Here is a 15,011-nt window from a genome sequence, read left to right as displayed (position 1 = left end):
ATCATTTTCTCTTGGAACTGAAGCAAATGTTTGTCTTTCCTGACAAACTGGTATGAGCACAACATCACAGTGCATTTTACTTTTTTCTTTGTCTAAAAAACAAAAAAGCCTGGGTTCTCATTATAACTTTTTACTCTCCTCCTCAAAAGTTTTTCACTTTTTAACTTTCATTTTAACTTTGTTATTATTTAATTGTTTTAAATTCAGGAGACATGCACGATACAAGCGATTAAAAGAAATAGGTAAAGTTTGAAATTCTTCAGGGTCCACCTTTCTTGGAATAATAGGTCTGAAATTTTTTTTTCAATTGGAATTTTTTTTTCTGATTATAAAAACCATCTACTTGTTTACCCCCAAAAAAGGAATAAAGCAAAAGAAACAGTCACTGCTGACACTGGATTCACTTCCTTCCCCCTCCACCTTTTTTTTTTTGGTAGGACTACATGCTGTACATGGTATTCTACTGTATGGATATACCGTAATTCATTTAACCAATCTATTAGTAAAAATTTAGGATGTATCTTTTTTTTCTCTAGAAACAACATTGCAGCAAACAGCCATATTTGTGTGTGTGTGTGTGTGTGTGTCCTTATTATTTGTCCTATCCTTTTCTGAGGATAAATTCAAAAGATATACATATTTAAAATTTGGACATATATTGCCAAACTAGAAAAGTTCTATGATCCTACCAATAGGGTGTATGAGAATCTCTATCCACAGAGTCTCACCAATACTTACATAATGTTTTCCTCTTATACATGTTTCCTGTTTCGTTTTTGAAGGTAACTTATCTTCTCATGAACCAGCGCTTTCAGAACTGTGCAGCACAGCAAGCCAGGCTTTTTTTTTAGAACAGGCATTTCCTCATGGACTGTGTGTGTGAGAAGGAGGGCTGGAGGATTTGGATTTGCTCACCTCTCAGCAATAAGGAAACCTCATATCTGGCAGGCATGCTAGTTGTGTATTAAATATTGAATATGAATTGAGCCTAACTATTTGCCAGGCCCTATGCCACATGATAGGGATATGAGGGTGAAAAAAAGCAGTCGGTCTCTGCTCTCAGGGAGTATATATTCTCATGCAGTATTTTCTAAGGCATCATCTTCTATCTCGACCATGTGATAGGGGAAGAAGACGTGCACCTTTCTAACTTGCATGTGTTTGATTTTTGAATTCATTTTTTTTGTCCATTTGTATTTCTCCCACTTTTTAATATAACTACTTTTTGGGCTTTTCCATCTTTCCCTTTTAGATTTGTAAGGGTTAAACACATTAATCCATTGCCATTGTAACAGACACCAGCCCCCGTCTTTGTCCTTGGTAACGGAGCCCTGATTTTGTTTTGGGATTGGATGACCATGGTAAGTGGAGCTGGACTCAGTGCCTGGAGTTTTAGGAGAAACAGGAAGCAGTGCACTGAGCCCTGGCTCCGGCACCGAATCATGTGATCTCACAAATGCACCATTTACTCTTACAGGGCCTCCATTTCCTCACCGGTAGAATAAAGGCACTAAACCAAGATAATGCTTTTGGGTTCCTTCTAGCTCAGGTGGCCTATACAGAAACAAATTTAACAATATTTATAGAATGTTTGCAGTGCAAGAAACTATTCTAGGCATTGAGGGTACACTGAAAACTAAGACACTGTCCCTACTTTTAAAGAATTCACGGGCCGGGCCCAGTGGCTCACGCCTGTAATCCCAGCACTGTGGGAGGCTGAGGCGGGTGGATCATGAGGTCAGGAGATCGAGACCATCCTGGCTAACACGGAGAAACCCCGTCTCTGCTAAAAATATAAAAAAATTAGCCGGGCGTGGTGGCGGGCACCTGTAATCCCAGCTACTCAGGAGGCTGAGGCAGGAGAATGGTGTGAGCTTGCAGTGAGCCAAGATCGCACCACTGCACTCCAGCCTGGGCAACAGAACGAGACTCCATCTCAAAAAAGAAAAAAAAAAGAATTCATGATGGCCGGGCACAGTGGCTCATGTCTGTAATCCCAGCACTTTGGGAGGCCAAGGTGGGAGGACTGCTTGCATCCAGGAGTTGGAGACAGAGTGTGCAACGTAGTGAGACCCTGTCTCTACAGAAAATCAAAAATTAGCCGGGCATGGTGGTGCATGCCTACAGACCCAGAGCCAGCTACTCAAGAGGTTGATGCAGGAGGATTGCTTCAGCCCAGAGTTCAAGGCTGCAGTGAGCAGTGAGCTATGATAGCCGTTGTATTCCATCCTGGGCAACAAAGCAAGACTCTGTCTTAAAAACCAACCAACAGGCTGGGTGCAGTGGCTCACACCTGTAATCCCAGCACTTTGGGAGGCCGAGGCAGGTGGATCACGAGGTGAAGAGATTGAGACCATCCTGGCTAACATGGCAACACCCTGTCTCTACTAAAAATACAAAAATTAGCTGGGGGTGGTGGTGTGTGCCTGTAATCCCAACTACTCGGGAGGCTGAGGCAGGAAAATTGCTTGAACCCAGGAGACGGAGGTTGCAGTGAGTTCAGATCGTGCCACTGCACTCAAGCCTGGGCAACAGAGTGAGACTCCAACTCAAAAAAAACAAACAAACAGGCCGGGCGCAGTGGCTCATGCCTGTAATCCCAGCACTTTGAGAGGCCAAGGTGGGCAGATCATGAGGTCAGGAGATCGAGACCATCCTGGCTAACATGGTGAAACCCCGTCTCTACTAAAAATACAAAAAATAAGCCGGGCGTGGTGGCGGCCGCCTGTAGTCCCAGGTATTCAGGAGGCTGAGGCAGGAGAATTGCATGAACCTGGGAGGTGGAGCTTGCAGTAAGCCAAGATCGCGCCACTGCACTCCAGCCTGGGTAACAGAGCAAAACTCCATCTCGAAAAAAAAAAAAAAAGAAAGAAAAAGAAAATAGGGTAGAGGCCGGGTGCAGTGGCTCATGCCTGTAATCCCAGCACTTTGGGAGGACGAGGAGGGCGGATCACCTGAGGTCAGAAGTTCGAGACCAGCCTGGCCAACATGGTAAAACCCTGTCTCTACCAAAAATACACAAAAAAATTAGCTGGGCGTGGTAGTGGGCACCTGTAATCCCAGCTACTCAGGAGGCTGAGACAGGAGAATCGCTTACACCCGGAAGGCAGAGGCTGCAGTGAGCCAAGATCACACCACTGCACTCCAGCTTGGGTGATGGAGCGAGATTCTGTCTCAAAAAAAAAAAAGAGAGAAGAGAAAATCAGAGTAGGTCAGGGTAATGAACATTGGCATCCTTTTTTAGTCACTGTTAGGGACTGAACTGTGCCAAAATTCATAGGTTGAAGTTCTAACCCCAATGTGACTGTACAGTATTTGGAGATAGGCCTTTGAAGAGGGAATTCAGGTTCCAATGAGCTCAGTGGGTGATGCGCTAATCCAACATGACTAGTGTCCTTATAAGAAGAGGAGCAGATACACCAAGGATGCACACAGGGAAAGGCCACAGGAGGACACAGTGAGAAGGCAGCTATCGCAAACCCAGGGAAAAGGCCTCAGCAGACACCAAACCTGCCAACACCTTTCAGCTCCTGAACCTTGAGAAAATACATTTCTGCTGTTTAAGCCACCTAGTTTGTGGTATTTTGTTATGTCAGCCCTAGTAAACTAATACAATCGTCCTGCTTTTGAACACCCTGAATACCTGGGGAATCCTCCACTTAGACAGCAGAGTCAGCCTGCCACTTTCAAAACAGGAAGCTACATCGTCTCTCCCAGCCCTCACACACAGGTAGGATTGTAACCTAGGGTCGGTCAATGAAAAGCACCCTCCCCAGACTTGGTCTCAAGCCACAACAGAAGGAGCAGCCGCTGCACAGAATCCAACAGAAGCGGTGACAATGGGAGAGGCATGTTGATGCCCAAGGCTCGGTGGCATGGCTCAGGGTGGCAGTGTCCTGGGTTAATGATGGTGCGGGCTGTAATGTCTGGAGTGGGTGGCAGAGGCATAGCATCTTCACTGGACTAGTTCTAGTTGGTGGGTTTAGGCCTTGTCACTGTCTTCATGGACCCCAAACCTCGATCTCTACCCTCCTGGTGATCTTGGGAATTACCTAATAGACTTTTTATAATTTCTTAAAAATCAAATTTTGCTGGACACGGTGGTTCACGCCTGTAATCCCAGCACTTTGGGAGGCCGAGGTGGGCTGATCACGAGGTCAGGAAATCGAGACCATCCTGGCCAACTTGGTGAAGCCCTGTCTGTACTAAAAATACAAAAATTAGCTGGGCATGGTAGTGCATGCCTGTAATCCCAGCTACTTGGGAGGCTGAGGCAGGAGAATTGCTTGAAGCAGGGAGTCGGAGGTTGCAGTGAGCCGAGATTGTGCCACTGGACTCCAGCTTGGCAAGAGTAAGACTGTCTCAAAAAAAAAAAAAAAATCAAATTTTGCCAGGCATCATGGCTCACACCTGTAATCCCAGCACTTTGGGAAGATGAGGTGGAAGGATCACTTGAGCCCAGGAGTTCCAGACCAGCCTGGGCAACACTGGGAGACCTTGTCTCTAAAAAATATAAATAAATAAATAAACAAATGATCAGATTTACTGAGGTATGGTTTACAAATTAAAATGTACCTATTTTAAATGTGTAAGTTGATAGGTTTTGATGAATGTCTATGCCTGTATAATTATCACTATGATCAAGATAATAGAACAATCCCATCACCCCAAAAAGTTCCCTCATACCCCACTGTAGTCAGTCCTTCTCTGCCCCGTCTAGACAATCATTGATATGTTTACCATCACTATAGATGAGTTTTGTGTTTTCCAGTATTTTATAGAAATGGAATCATGCAGTATATATACTCTCGTGTCTGGCTTCTTTCATTCAGTGTCATGTTTTTAGAATTTGCCCAGGTTGCCTTTTTAATTGCTGAGTATTATTCTGCAATTTGTTTATCCTTTTACCTGTTGATGGACATGTGGATTGTTTCCAGCTTGGGGCTATTATGCATAAAGCTTCTGTGGACACCTAACAGCATTTTAAGGAATGCTTTTCTTGCTTAAGCTAGCCAGAGTTGGTTTCTGGTGCTTGTGAAAGGCCATGGCTGAAATGGTTCGTATGATTGGCGTTTTGGTGGTGGTGGTGACAGAATTGAAGATGGGGCTGGTGAGAAAGGCCAGTGACCGCTCTTGTGTGCTGGAGACAATGGGAAGACACTACAGACACTACAGCATTTTGAGTCTGGAAATGAGTAACCAGAATGACTTTTAATATAGTTTTTTTTTTTTTCTTTTGAGTCTCGCTCTGTCACCCAGGCTGGAGTGCAGTGGTGTGATCTCAGCTCACTGCAACTTCCGCCTCCTGGGTTCAAGTGAGTCTCCTGCCTCAGCTGCCCGGGTAGCTAGGATAACAGGCACCCACCATCACGTCTGGCTAATTTTTGTATTTTTAGTAGAGATGGGATTTCACCACATTGGCCAGGCTGGTCTCAAATTCCTGACCTCAAGTGATCCGCCCGCCTCAGCCTCCCAAAGTGCTGGGATTACTGGTGTGAGCCACCACGCCTGGCCCTAAGTAGTTTTTAGTAGCAGAGAGAGGCTTAGTTGGAGAGAGTGAGACTGTGGCAGGGAGACCAATTGGATGCCATTTGGAGTAATCCAGGCAAGGAAGAATAAAGGCCTGAATCAAGGCAATGTCCCTGGGGTTTGGAAAGAGGGCACAAATGGAAGAGCTGTCACATGAAAAGAGTTCACAGGATTTGAGGGTCAATTAAATGTCGTGGTTATGAGACAGGGAGACTTTCAGAAGAGCTCCCAGAGGGTAGGCTGCAGCCAAATCAAGACATTAGGAAGCAAATTCTTAGAAACCTGGGTGTTTTGAGTTTTTGGGGTTGTAGCTAGGTGGATACATTTTTTCCTTACTATGTAATAAAAGCAGGAAGGGGGGCAGGGGTAAAAGGAAGCAGAAGCAACAGAGTTCACTCACACGCAGATCCAACAATAAGGAACCCAACTAAATTGTGGTCTGGGTCCCCTTAGCCTAAACCCACCTTCTTACCTCAACCTCTTGGCTTGTTAGATATAAAAATGGTCACATTTTGAATATTGAAAGCTTCTTTCAATTTTAATTCCACCTATCTTTAGTGTGCACCTACTATGTTGCTGGTCTCTGTGCTAGGTCCTAGAGTTACAAAATGAACGTTAGCACGTGAGTTTCGCTTGTGAAGGCTGGGCTTCAGAGTCATCTGTGAGACTCATGTCCAGGCCCCACCCCTGGAAAACTGGATTCAGTAGGTAGGACCCACTTATATATATTAAATCAAACAAACAATAACCACAGAAAATGATATAGACAGTTCTGTTCTACGGTTGTAAACCACTGATGAATCAGCCCCTGTTATCTATATCTTATCCTAACAGCCACCCTACCAGATAGGTATCATCTGTTAGGTAAATGTACGCATGTGCACAAGTAATTATAGAAGCAGAATCACACTGGGAGAAGAATACGTCTATGTATTCAATATTTATTAGGCACCTAGTGCTATGGTTTGACTGTGTCCCCTAAATCTCATGTGTTAGAAATTTAATCCCAGTCTGGCAGTATTGAAAGGTAGGGCATTTCAGAGGTGGTTGGAGAGTGAGAGCTCTGCCCTCATGAATGGATTCATGGGCTAGTGGACTAATGCGTTAATGGATTAATGGGTCATCAAGAGAGTGGAACTGGTGGTTTTATAAGAAGGGGAAGAAAAGAGGCTGAGCCCGGTGGCTCATGCCTGTAATCCCAACACTTTGGGAGGTCATGGTGGGAGATTGTTTGAGTGCAGTAGTTAAAAACCAGCCTGGGCAATGCAAGGAGATCATGTCTCTACAAAAAATTTAGAAGCCAGGCGTGGCGGCTTAATGCCTGTAATCCCAGCACTTTGGGAGGCCAAGATGGGCAGATCACTTGAGGTCAGGATTTGAGACCAGCCTGGTCAACAATGTGAAACCTCATCTCCACTAAAAGTACAAAATTAGCCTGGCATGGTGGTGCATGCTTGTAGTCCCAGCTACTTGGGAGGCTGAGGCAGGAGAATCGCTTGAACCCAGCAGGCAGAAGTTGCAGTGAGCTGAGATTGCACCATTGACCTCCAGCCTGGGCAACAGAGTGAGACTCCATCTCAAAAACATAAATAAATAAAATAAATTAGCTGAGTGTGGTAGTGCATAACTATAGTCCCAGCTACTCTGGAAGCCTAGGTGGAAGAATTGCTTGAGACCTGGAGGATGAGGCTGCAGTGAGCTGTGATCACACCACTGCACTCCAGCCTGGGTGACAGAGTGAGACCCTGTCTCAAAAATGATTAATAGTAAATAAACTTTGAAAATTAAAAAAAAAAAGAGGAGAGAAACCTGAGCAAGCATTAGCACGCTCAGCCTCTCACCATGTGATCCCTTGCCCCACCTTGGGGATGCCACGGAGTCCCCACCAGCAAGAAGGTTCTCACAAGGTGCAGCCTGCCCCCCGAGAAGACCTTGGACTTCTCAGTCTCCATAACTGTAAGAAATAAATCTTTTCCTTTACAAATTACCTAGATTCAGGGATTTTGTTATAAGCAACATAAAGCTGATAACACCTAAGAGTATCAGGTGCTGGGCTAGGTTCTAGAGCTACAAAGATGAAATGAACATAACATCACCACCCAGAAGGTCTAGCAAGTATACAGACATAAAAATCTCAAATTGTAATACTGAACTGAACCCTGTTCCAACACTGTGTACAACAGGTGACAGAACAACCGCAGTCCCAAAGTCAGTCACATCACTGTGATGGGAAAGTACCTGAGGAGATTCCATTTAAGCCAAATTTTAAATAATAAAGGGGAGTTCACCAGGTCCACAAAAGGGAGAAGGCCCATTCAGGCCGAGGAAACATTGTGTACCCGGGTGGGCATGAGAGAGAGGCACGCTGAAACAAGCAAGAGCATTCAACTTCTTCATGGATGGATGAACCTATTTGCAGTAGAGAGACTGGCAGCAAAGAAGGCAGGAAAGGTTGGCAGGTGCTGGATATTGAAGGGACCTTATTTGTGAAATGAGAAATTCAGTGTTTATCCTACAGACCTGTGGTTTTCCAACTATACTCAGTGGAGCTGTGAGTGTTCCTTGGAGTCCACACAGGGGCCATCTGGGGGTGGGCAGTGGGGCCAGGCGGGCAAGGCTCTGGGTCTCCCATTCCTGTTTCAACCTCACCAACTCTGCTTTTGCCTACTTAATGGTGGGCATCAGTGAAATACTTTTTCTTTTAAATAAAGGGTTTCATAGTTAGGGAAAGCTGAAAAATGATAGCTTAGGCAATGACCAACCCTTGAAGAATCTTAAGCAGGAAAGTGGCATGAGTTTCCCAGGTGGAAAGACTTGGAAACAGTGGCAAATGCTGAGGAGACGTCAGGAAAACAAGTACTGAAAGTGTGCTTTGGGTTTGGCCATTGGAAAGTGACCTTCCTGAAACAGTTGGTAGGGAGCAGGGGTGTTGGAGAGAGTGGAGAACAGAATGCAGAGGATACTGGAATGAATGGGAGGAGAAACTGTGGAGCTAGGGAGTGGAGACTGTGCTGTTAAAGAGTCTTAGATATAAAGCAACGGAAGGAGATTTGGCAACAGTCAGAGGGGAATTTTTCCAACTCACATGTCCCCCTTCTTGGCTAAGAGATTTCCCAACTACAAGGTCACAGGGGCAGACTCTCAGGAGCCATGTTTGTACACAGCTGCCTCCTTGACTGTAGTTGATTGGCCTCAGTGGGGGGTACAGCATCCAAGGTGGGCCAATACTTCCTCCAAGAAATTTAGATTTGGGGCCTAGAGAGAAAGCCCATCCTCTCCGGTTGGTTGGGTAGTGTTGGGAACTGCTGCCTGGAGAGTCAGATGAAGTAAGCTGCAGATGTGGAAATGGGCAGACAGGAAGGAGCTGCCGGCTTTACAGGCCCTCGTTCTAAATCCTTCTCAAGTTTCAAGGAAAGCCAGCCATCTGGTTCTGGGTGAAACTAACCCATCATGAACCCTTTGTTTTCATTAACTCACATAGTTTCTCTTACAACAAAAATAATCCTTTCTGATACAGACGGTGTATGATTTTCTCCTCTTTCTTCCAAAGACAGAAGAATGGTCAGTTGAGAGTTTGAAGATACAGGGAAAGAGGGGATAATTGATAGAGCCATTCTCCAAAGAGAACAGAAGGGGTGGATTCCCTAGAGCACAGATCAGGAGTGGCAGAAAGAGATGCCACCTTCCTCTGAGATAGGTGGGTAAGAAGTAAGAAAAGTGCGAACATAGATGAGTATGTGGGCTGGGGGTAGAAGAGTGTTCCTAATGACTCTTATTTTCTTTTTGAAGACTCAATGTTGTCTGCAAATCATGAGTGGGGTGGGGCACATTTGCTGGGAGGCTTGAGGAGAGCAGCAAGGGTTGAGAACAGCCATTGTGCCAGTGGGCCAGGGATCTGGTCACAGATAAATAATACAAAGACAGCTGAGATGAGGCGCGGTGGCTCACGCCTGTCATCCCAGCACTTTGGGAGGCCGAGGCAGGTGGATCACCTGAGGTCAGGCGTTTGAGACCAGCCTGGCCAACATGGTGAAACCCCTTCTCTACTAAAAATAGAAAAATTAGCTGGGTGTGGTGGTGGGCACCTGTAATCCTAGCTACTCGGGAGGTTGAGGCATGAGAATCACTTGAACCTGGGAGGTGGAGGTTACAGTGAGCCAAGATTGCGCCATTGGACTCCAGCCTGGGCAACAAGAGCAAAACTCCATCTCAAAAAAAAAAAAAAAAAAAAAAGACAGTTGCAAATCCTAAGTATGTGGTGGTGAACACAGTGATGGAGACTCAGTGATAGAGTCTCATGTGCTGGTGAATGCAATGATAGAGTCTCCCTAAAAGCCTTCACCCATTTGCCTACTTATTCCCCCTTAAAATACAAATCAGGCCACGTACAGCAGCTCATACTTGTAATTACTTCGGGAGGCTGAGGCAGGGAGGATCACTTGAGCTCCGGAGTTCCAGATCAGCCCCAGGCAACACAGTGAGACCCATCTCTACAAAACGTACAAATATTAGCCAGGCGTGTGGCATGCACCTGTACTTCCAACTACTCGGGAGGCCGAGGATGGAGGATCACTTGAGTCTGGGAGGTCGAGGCTGCAGTGAGTTATGATCACACCACTGCAATCCAGCACAAATCAGATGATATCATTCCTCTGTTTAGATTTTTCCAATGGCTTCCTGCTGCTTTACAATAGAAATTATTTCTAATCTTGCTCAGCAACTAGGAGAGGAGAAAGCAGAAGGAAAATGTTTGGATTGATCCCGAGCTGTGGGTATGAAACTGCCCTGAGGTGGAGGGTGAGACAGGGTGGTATACCAACAGCCTGGGAGAAAAAAGGAATACTGGCATGGGGGTGGGAGTGGGAACGTGAGAATCAAGTGAATATATGGTAAGGAAACAACTAGAGACATCTATGCTGAGCTTGTGCATGGGATGTTCTGGGTGAGAAAATGGTATAAGATGAGGACATTTAAGGACTTTCTGAAGCGACATATTTTGAGATAAACTTTCTCCCCTTTCTATGAATAGCAGTACCTATTACCCAGTCACCCAGATCTGCAACCTGGAGTCATCCGAGGAGTTGTCTTTATTTTTTCCTTCTCCCCACATTTGGTTGGCCATCAGATTCTTTCAATTTTTAAAATTAATTAATTAATATTAATTTTTTTGAGACGGAGTCTCGCTCTGTCGCCCAGGCTGGAGTGCAGTGCTGCCATCTCGGCTCACTGCAAGCTCCACCTCCCAGGTTCACGCCCTTCTCCTGCCTCAGCCTCCCGAGTAGCTGGGACTACAGGCGCCCGCCACCACGCCTGGCTAATTTTTTGTATTTTTAGTAGAGAAGGGGTTTCACTGTGTTAGCCAGGATGGTCTCCATCTCCTGACCTTGTGATCCACCCGCCTCGGCCTCCCAAAGTGCTGTGATTACAGGCGTGAGTAACCGTGCCCAGGCCTCAATTTTTCTTAAACATCTCTTGCTTGCAATTGCATCAGTTGAAAATGTCCCACTCTCCATTAAGATGCAAATAAGATTATGTCACTCCCAGGCTTAAATTCTTCCAGTGGCTTTCCTTCGCTTTAATATACACAGTCCTCAGCATGGCATACAAGGTTCTTTGTAATGTCTATATTGATGGTGTACGATCCTTTTGATACAGATAGTGTATGTATCAGAAATTCATTTCTTACTTCTTTTCTAAAGCCATATTCTCGATTTACCATGCTTGAAGACCATGTGTTTCTCTTGCTTCTGTGCTTCAGTCAAAATAGTTCCTTGTGACTAACAGTCCTTTGACCCTTTGAAAGACATTCCTCACCTTTTCTTAGATCTTACTTTTTTAAGATTCTTCATATCTATGGAGGTATGAGAACACTAATTTCCTTCCTTAGGAGAAATGACTGTCAGATTACAGTAGGCCACTGTAAATACTCAAAGACTGCTGGCACAAAACTTACCATAGTCTGAGAGTTGTAGGGGGAAAAGATTATTTATTTCACCTATAAGTCTCACAGTCTATTTATTTATTTATTTATTTACTTAGAGACAGCGTCTCACTCTGTTGCCCATGCTGGAGTGCAACGGTGCGATCTCGGCTCACTGCAACCCCCACCTCCCAGGTTCAAGCGATTCTCCTGCCTCAGCCTCCCAAGTACCTGGGATTATAGACATGCGCCACCACACCTGGCTAATTTTGTATTTTTAGTAGAGACAGGGTTTCACCATGTTGGTCAGGCTGGTCTTAAACTCCTGGCCTCAGGTGATCCACCCGCCTTGGCCTCCCAAAGTGCTGAGATTACAGGCGTGAGCCACCGCATCTGGCCTTTTTTTTTTTTTTGAGATGGAGTTTCCCTCTTGTCATCCAGGCTGGAGTGCGATAGCATGATCTCAGCTCACTGCAACCTCCGCCTCCCTGGTTCAAGCAATTCTCCTGCCTCAGCCCTCCCAAGTAGCTGGGATTACAGGCACAGTGCCACCACACCTGGCTAATTTTTGTAGTTTTAGTAGAGATGGGGTTTCACCATGTTGGCCAGACTGGTTTTGAACTCCTGACCACAAGTGATCTGCCCGCCTTGGCCTCCCAAAATGCTAGGATTACAGGCGTGAGCCACCGTGCCCAGCCTCTCAGAGCCTATTATAAGGTCTGGCCAGAATAAATGCTCAATGAATATTATTGAATGAAAGAAAAATGAGTGAATGTTGATGTCACCTTAGTTGATGGTGGAAGTTGGGATGAAGGACTGTGAGTCAGGGGCCGAAGTCCTGGATGAACGTGAGTGTTTACTAGCTGTGTTTTATGGGGCCGAGCTATCAACATTTTCTTACAGGGAAATTGCCTTGACTACTAGTCAGCCATCATGCAGCCCCCATCCCTGCAGAAATGATTAGGTTGAGTGATTCCATCTCTCTCTTGGCTTGCCAGGGACCCACTACCTGTGTGGACTGCTATGAAAAGATGAGCTGGGCTAATGTAATTGTCTCCTGGGATCTGCGAGTTGGGAAACAGATTTAAGCAATTAACACCAGGAGCTGAAGTTGAAAGGCTGTATAAAGAATTGTCAGCCAGGCGCAGTGGCTCATGCCTGTAATTCCAGCACTTTGGGAGGCCGAGGCGGGCGGATCACTTGAGGTCAGGAGTTCGAGACCAGCCTGGCCAACATGGCGAAACCCTGTCTCTACTAAAAATACAAAAATTAACCGGGCATAGTGGTATGAGCTTGTAATCCCAGCTACTCAGGAGGCGGAGACAGGAGAATCTCTTGAACCTGGGAGGCGGAGGTTGCAGTGAGCTGAGATTGTGCCATTGCACTCCAGCCTGGGCAACAAGAGCGAAACTCCATCTCAGAAAAAAGGAAAAAAAAAAAAAAAAAGAATTGTCAAGAAATATCTAGCAGAGGTTGCAGAGTGGCCCTGAAACTTATTTTTATAACCTGTGCAATGTTCTGTAATATTTTGAAAGGCTTGTCAATATTTGAAAACAGGGAGATTTCACATGAAAATCTGGCTGTTTGGCTTCTCTCATTAAATCTGAGGTCTGGTATGGCAGGAACTGACTGGAGCTGAGAAGGACACAGGGCACATGCTTTCTGTTCGTCATAGACTCCACCACCCCATGCTGCTCACACCTGGAAAGTTTCATTGTTTTATATTACCCACTGGGCGGCTCTAGAGGAATCAGTAGCAATGATAGATTGTATGCAAACCAGGTTCACAGGGGAACAGAACCTAGAGGAAAGCAGAAAGGAAAGTTGATGGGGTTGGGCAAGTAGGAAAGAGAGAGGATGCAGATGACAAGAGAGAAAACCAGTCCTAAGAGTTGCCTGAGTTTCTGCCCTTGTCAGTCCCAGTAGTGCCCACAGTCACCCTCATTGTAATTTCCTTTTCTTGAGATAATTTGCAACGCAATTAGCCAGGGTAAGGCAGGGAGTTACTAGAAATTGCTGGATAACAGCAACAAGGAAAGTAAGCCAGTGTAAGCCTTTTGCTGACTATGTATCCTGACCAAGGAGTGCCAGGGAGGAGAGATTTAACAATCTCTGCTCAAGAGGATGTACGGTCAACAGTGTTCTCAGAGGAAATCAGCAGCTTTCTATGAAGAACTATGGGTGTCCAGGGTTCCAGAGGGTTTGTAGAGAGGGACTGAGAAGTTTGGGGAGAAGAAATTTGGAAGACATTTAAGGTTTGGTACTTTATATTCTTTTAGAGTGCAGACTGGGCCTAGTAAGGAACTTTTACTGTGTGTTGAATAGAGAGGTTTGTATTTCAGCCAAGAAAGCTTCCTGAGGGGGTGGCATAAGAGCGGTGTTTTAAAGAGAAGATGAAAGGGAGATTGCTACACGGGCAGACAGAGTTACAACTGCAAAGGCAGAATTCTTAAGGGGAGGGAGGACAGTTAGTAGTTCGGATCTGGCATCAGGCAGCCTGTGTTTGGCCTGAGTCACCTGGCAATTTATTTTCATATCTTGGGACCTTGGTTTCCATTATTATATAAGAATACAAAAATTAGCCAGGTGTGGTGGTGCATGCTTGTAATCCCAACTACTCGGGAGGCTGAGACAGGAGAATCACTTGAACCTGGGAGGCAGAGGTTGCAGTGAGCCAAGATTGTGCCACTGCCCTCCAGCCCGGGTGGTAGAGCAAAACTTCTTCTCAAAAAAAAAAAAAAAAAAAGATGAGGATAATAATATTGTGTTTCTTTTATTCTAAGACCCACTGCTCCCACCCCATCCCACTTTAATGTTTCTTTATTTAGGACCTATCTTAGAATTGACACCCCCAAATGCTTGCTTTATCACAGGGCAAGGAAGAAAAATTGTGACAGTGTTATCACTAACTGGGTATATGCAAATTTAGCCATCCACAGAAAGATGTTCACTTGATAATTAGCTTAGTTATTTGCCTTTGTGGTGCCATGCAGTTGAATATTAATTTGAACCCCAAAGTGTCACTTTAGGTATCTTCTAAAAGGCTACACTGTGATGAAGTATTAAAATAATAAGTTATTGTATATGCAGATTAGCTGTCACACATCAGGAACGCAACCAAATATAGGAGAGATTGCCAACTGTCTTAGTAAATTTGACATTGAAGTTACAATGTTAGGGAAGGTTGGCCTGACCACTAATTATGTGCTTGAGGACCCTGTACATTTAACAGTCAATAGTCTGTTTTTAGCTATCAAGAAAAGCTGTGTGGTTTCCAGGAATACACAATTAAAAAAGAAATCAAGTTTATAAGCAAAGAATAAATGAATATAATGCTTCTATATTCTCTGAAATGCCTCAGAATTATGCTGTTAATTTTCCCTTTTCCTTTTTTTTTTTTTTTTTTTGATACAGTGTTTTGCTCTGTCTACCCAGGCTGGAGTGCAGTGGCACAATCATGGCTCACTGCAGTCTTGACTTCCTAGGCTTAAGTGACCCTTCCACCTCAGCCTCATGAGTAACTGGGACTATAGGCATGTGCCTGGCTAATTTTTTGTATATT

This window comes from Pan troglodytes, chromosome 2 (genome assembly GCF_028858775.2).
Source record: "Pan troglodytes isolate AG18354 chromosome 2, NHGRI_mPanTro3-v2.0_pri, whole genome shotgun sequence".
Classification (NCBI taxonomy): domain Eukaryota; kingdom Metazoa; phylum Chordata; class Mammalia; order Primates; family Hominidae; genus Pan; species Pan troglodytes.
The sequence above is the reverse complement of the archived record's forward strand: the minus strand, read 5'-3'. Positions refer to the sequence as shown.